Below are 6390 nucleotides of genomic sequence, written 5' to 3'. Positions count from 1 at the left end.
CTTAAACTGCATCATATGCTTTACTCTGCAACTTGCCTTTTTATTACTCAGTATATTGTTTTTGAGATTTATCCATATTTTTACATATAGATTTAGTTATTTCATTTAAAATGCTACAGAATAATCCATTTTAGAAATATAGTATAATTTACTTATCTATTCCCCTATTGGTGAACATTTAGGTTGATTTTGTTCCAACATTGTATTGATGCAAACGTTCAAACATACAAATTTAAAGAGTTTTACAGGGAACAACCATATACCACCACATGGATTCTATAATTAATATTTTATTATCCTTGCTTTATCACTACGTCCATCCATCCATTTTTTGATGCTTTGCAAAAAAAGTTGCTGTATTTTACTATTCAAGATAATGTTAAGAATAGAGAACAAAATAGTGGTTCCCAGGGGTTAGAGATGGGTGGAAAGAGTAAGGTGAGTGTGACTAGAAAGAGTGTCATGAGGGAAATCTTTGTGGTGATGGAATTGTTTTCTATCTTGATTGTGGTGGTGGTTTCACATGTCTACACATATGATAAAATGATATAGAATAATGCACAGGCACATTGTACCAGTGTCAATTTCTTGATTTTAATATTGTATCAAAGTAGCATAAGATGTAACTTTGGGAGAAACTGGGTGATGGGGTACACAGCATGTCTTTATACAATCTGTGCCACCTCATGTGCATCTGTAATTATTTCAAAATAAAAAGTTGAGACAAAAAGAAATAGCAGGAAGAAAGAGAAAATTGGAAGCCCCTAAGCATTATTGTCAAGGCAGAGATGTTGCAACCAAGAAGCGAACAAGTATAGAAAAAGAGGTAAGAAAGCCAACTATGGCACAGCAGAGAAATGGAAAGAATCTTGGTTCTTGAGGTCATCACTGAGACACAAAATTAAGCAGCTCTCCTAGACTTCTTATGGGAAGTACTACATTTTTCTCTATTTAAGCCACTTTACTGGTGGCTTAAATATCTTATTGATACAAGAATTAAAGAAATCAACTTCACTAGCTTCTTAGAATAAAACTCTTTAAAGTAAAATACATTGCAATGAGCAACATTAAATATATCTTTGATAGGTGTGAGTTTCTACAGAGCTATGTCTAGGAATCAAATTGCTGGATCAAAGAGCAGGATCATCTTCAACTTTATTACATATTTTATTAAAACTGAGAGGTGATTTAATGTAAGTTGTACCCAAAATGCTATTATTCAAACTCTTAAGACACCAACAATTGTAAGATGGATCTGCATTTCAGAAATGCTAAAATGTGTGTGTGGGAGGGTAGGGGATGGAGATCAGGGAGAAACATCTTAGAATCAATGCAGTGCAGCAGATACCTCCAAATTCCTTTGCCAAGTGATTGTGAAACCTTTCCCTCCCACGAGCAATATAAAAATTCAAAATTTCCGCATCCCTACAAAAACTTAGAGAGTTTGATGATATGGCTTAAAAAAAAACAAAACCTGCAGTTCCCTAAGCACATTTTCAAAATATTTATAGTTAATTTGTATTCCCTCTAGTGTAAATTGCTGTTGCCATTTTTCTACTCAGTTTTGTCTTTTTCCTATTAATATTAAGAGCTTTTTATATATTCTTGCTTTATTCATTGTGAATATTGTCTCATATTCTGGATTGGTTTTGTAATTATTTTTTACATTTTCCTAATTATCTCTTTCTTCACCAAATCCACTCTTTTATTTACTTAAGTTTTATAACCAGTCTTCACATCTTACAAGTGTTTCATCCCTGTTCTTCTTATTCAAAATTGTCTGGCCTATTCTGGGCTTCAACATTTCTTTGTGAATATTAGGGTCTGTTTGTCAAGTTTTATGAACAAAAATCTTTGAAATTATATCGATTGTATAGATTAATCTTGAACATTTCCATCTTCATTATAGTGCATTTTCCCATCCATGAACCTGGTATACCTCTCCAACTGGTCTTCCTTTATATCCTTCAATAAAGTATTAAGTTTGTCCTCATAAAGCATTTGCAGATCTTTTGCTAGATTTATTCTATGGAATGCTATTTTTTGTTAGCTACTTGGAGTAAGATATTAAAATTACATTTCCTAACTTATTATTGGTGGTGTTCAAATACACTAATTTTATTTGACTTTGTGTCTATAATTCTAAAAAAACAAATAGCTTGCCTAGATAGTCTCTTAATTTTCTTATGTAGATAATCATATCGAATGCAAATGTTTCTTCAAGGAATTTCCCTATTATTTCTAGTTTGCTAACATTTTTTAAAATACATGAATGGATGTGGAATTTTATTGAATGTTTCTTTTTCCTCCATGAGATGGTCATTATTTTCCTCCTTTGATCTGGTATGCAGTAATGTATATTAATAGATTTTCTAATGTTACATCATTCTTACATATCTAGAACAAACTCTACTTGTTTATGGCTGTCTGTTCATTTCTTTTTGTACTACTTTGTTTACTAATTTTTTAAAGATTTTTATACCTAAACCTGTGAATGAGATGGACATAATTTTCCTTGCCTGGTTTGGGTATTAAGGGTTGTATTAATCTTATAAATTAACTGTGCCATCCTCCTCTTCTTCTAGTTTTTAAAAAATGTTCTATATGAAAAGGATTATATATTCCTTAGAATTGTAGATTTTGCCTAAAATAAACCATATGGGTCAGATACTTGGTTTATTTTCTTCTTCTCACTCCTTTTTTTCTGTTTCATTACATTCTGGTTATTTAAAACCCTATTTTTCCCTAATTTCTTTGAATTGACTGCTTATTTTCTAATATTCAAGCTAAATGTTTAGCTCACATTCTTTCTTCTTTTGTAACAAATGTATTAGGCTATTCATTTCCCTTAAAGGATTTTATAAATAGAATCCCATAAGTGTTAATATTCGTTCATCCATTCATTCAGCATGCCCCTACTAGGACTCGAACAAATGTTCTATGTGTGTGTTAGGAGTAGTATACATAGCTCTTTGGCCCCATGGAACTTGCATTCATATGAGGAAAGAGAAATATATATACAGAAATAAATTATATCAGGTAGCATTTGAATTATTAACAAGAATGTTTTTAAATTTGCAAATGTATGGTGAGTTTTTCATGTGGCTGTCAAATTGCTTGGCAGTTTTACTTTTGTTTTCTTATGTGGTTTTGGAATGTGTTCTAAATGCTATCAATATTTGTTTTATGACCAATATATAGTCAATTTTTGTAAATATTCCATATGGGCTGGGAGAGACTGTATTCTCTAATTCTGGGGTATAGGATTCTTAACATTTTGTTGTATTCAACTAATTTCTGCTTCTCCTCTAAAGGATATGAGATTAACTTATGCCCTGACACTGTGGGATGCTTTCAAAGACTTAACTACTTTATTGGCATCCCAAGAAAGAGTAAATGGCATATTGAACTAAACCAGGAGAACAAAATATAGGGTACATGTGGCACTGTGTCCATTCCTTCATCCATGGCAGACATTACTGATCAATCCTAGAGCTTAACCCAGTAGTCCTGGCAATCATTAGTTAATCAGAGTTGGCACATGTAATAAAACTTTTTGACAGAAGTGACAGCTTCGGGGGAAGATCACTTCATATCTTGCCCTAGACTTCTTACTTTTTCTTGAAATTCCTTTGTAAATTTATCTGGTAGGTATATCAGAAAAAAATGTGGATTGTCTTGTGCCAGAGTTAGCATGTTTTAAAGTGGATAGATGTTCTGTTATATCTCCATATCAAGCCCATGGAAGATGTTATTGATCCATCCCTCCATATTTTCTCATCCAGTCTGAACTCAGCCTCAGAATCTTTCTCACCACAGCATGCCAGGCAACACTAGCAATTGATTTGACTTGGCATGTATGGTGAAAACTTTTATTTTCTTTGAATAACTGGGCTTTGATTTGAATAATAAGCTTCCCTTCATTTGTGTATTTGTACAACTTTCATCCTTAAAATCAATGGTGATCACTTTCCTCTAAAGTTTTCAAAATGCAGACATATTCTTACAGGTATGTATGAAGAATTTACTCCCTTTCTCCTTAAGTAATATTCTGGAAAGGGATATTAAGTGAATGTGCTGGAAAGAAAATCTTAGTCATGTACTAGAAACAACTGAAGATAGCAAAATCTAGTTTCCAAGGATGAAGTTCAAAAAAAAAAAAACAAAATGCGATTCAGCACAGAAAAAATAATGCATGCTGTCACTTCTTAGTGGTGAGGGTGATAATCTGAAACAGATATTAAAAGGGCATAAGACATCTGGACATCAGAATTGCTGAAACTGAGTGAGGAGCATGCTGACTCACTGAGGCTGAGTAAAAATCCTTCTCCAGAGAGAGAAGATAAAGGACAGTGATGGGTATAAAGAGGCATCACATCATAGTTCAAGAACTGGGATGCCTTGATGAGACTGGATGGGCACTAGCCAATCCAGGAGGTTCTGATATAGAAATCACCTAAATAGAAAGGTTTGGGTTGGCTTTTGGAACTTCATCAGGTAATAAAGGATGGGGGAAGGAAGAAGGGAACATTAGGGTAATTTGGGAAGAGGAAATGAACGGATGCAACATCTGTTGTCTCCTAGACTAAGTACTTAAGAAAGACCACATCAAAAGATATGATGCAATTGAAGTTCATCAAGCAAGAGTAAAGATGAAAGGTTACTGGGGACAATCATTCAGTGAAAGGGACCCTCCTTGAAAAATAGGAGCTGAATTGGAGGAAAAACATCCATATCCATGCCAACCTAGGGCCACCAAGATAAGGGGGAGGCAGTAAATACAGCCTCTTTCCTTAGGACCTTTGGAGCATATCCAGAGCACATGTTACTGAAGAGTCCAGTCTCAGAATTAGATTTAAGCGTGGGCCCCCCTTCTTCTGTTTCTAGTTTCTCCACATTTCATGATGTATTTTTGGGAAAAAATACTTTTAATGATGCCAACTTGCCTCCTTTCAGCATATTAAAAGAGGGAAGGAATGGCTGAGGCTGTCATTATGATGGGAATAATTTTGTCGCTGTGCAATTTGGCTCTTGCTCTAAAGTGAAGCGCACATTTTCCTCCAGTGTATTTTAAGCCAGAGGCTTCTAAGTAAATGGGAGGTGGCTGATTTTATTTCGGTATGCAGCCAGACTTCACTGGCACGAGCTCTCATTTGGCCCAATCAATTTTGTATTCATGCTGAGAAGTGAGTTGATCAAGTTCAAGGAACATCTGTATGCATTTATCTGGATTGGGCACAAACATGGATGCTGCTCCTCTGAAAGGTTCCGAGCCCTCCAGTGACTGCTGCAAGACTCCCAGACAATGGCATTTATAACTCCTACAATTCCATTCCATCCTTAAATAACTGCAATGGCTCTTTAACACGCCACATTCTTTGTAATTTATAGAGCTGTTTTTAGAAGTCTAACTCTGGCAAGCTTGAGAGTTTGTTAAGTAAATCTTCATTAGGTAGTTAAATGGTCTCCAAAAAGTTACTCAACTAAGTTTGCCAGTGTTAGGATGTCAGTATATTAACACGATATTTCCATAGCTGCCTCTGTCTTGGTCTTCCCCTTGTTTTCTTTTTTTTTTTAATTCACCAATTTTCTTTTTATCAATTTATTTATTTTTGCTGTGTTGGGTCTTCGTTTCTTCGCAAGGGCCTTCTCTAGTTGCGGCAAGCGGGGGCCACTCCTCATCGCGGTGCGTGGGCCTCTCACTATCGCGGCCTCTCTTGTTGCGGAGCACAGGCTCCAGACGCGCAGGCTCAGTAGTTGTGGCTCACAGGCCTAGTTGCTCCGCGGGATGTGGGATCTTTCCAGACCAGGGCTTGAACCCGTGTCCCCTGCATTGGCAGGCAGATTCCCAACCACTGCACCATCAGGGAGCCCCCTCCCCTTCTTTTCATTTCCCCTCTCCTAGCTGTTATAAATTTTGTGTGCCAGCAGCTCTATGACTTGAAGAAGGTTGTAAACATCTTCTTGTTCAATTACATCAGGATTTTTTTTCCTTTATGTCATCAATTAGATTTATGAGGAAAAAAACTTCACTCTCTCAACCTAAAGACAGTCAAGCTCAAAGTAAATAAAAACAGAATGCAATCAACTATGGTTGTAAAGTATAAACAAAGCAGTGGAATCTGAAAGACCTGGTTCCAAATCCCAAAGACGTCCCAACTGACTGGCTGATCAGCTTGGGGGGAGGTTATCCTTACTCCTTAAACTATAGTTTCCTATTCCCCAAAATGGGTGGATGATTGCAATTTCATAGAACCTTTGGGAAAATTAAATGAAGGCTATGAAGTGGGCTAGGTTCGGGCTAGGGTTAGGGGACGGGGACGGGGACGGGGACGGGGACGGTTTAGGGTCCAGGTGAGGGTACGACAACGGTTTCGGGTGAGTGTACGT

This window comes from Aethalodelphis obliquidens, unplaced genomic scaffold, assembly GCF_003676395.1.
Source record: "Aethalodelphis obliquidens isolate GAN/ISIS:26980383/991018 unplaced genomic scaffold, ASM367639v1 scaffold18, whole genome shotgun sequence".
NCBI classification, from domain to species: Eukaryota; Metazoa; Chordata; class Mammalia; order Artiodactyla; family Delphinidae; genus Aethalodelphis; species Aethalodelphis obliquidens.
Note: the sequence above shows the minus strand (reverse complement) of the source record.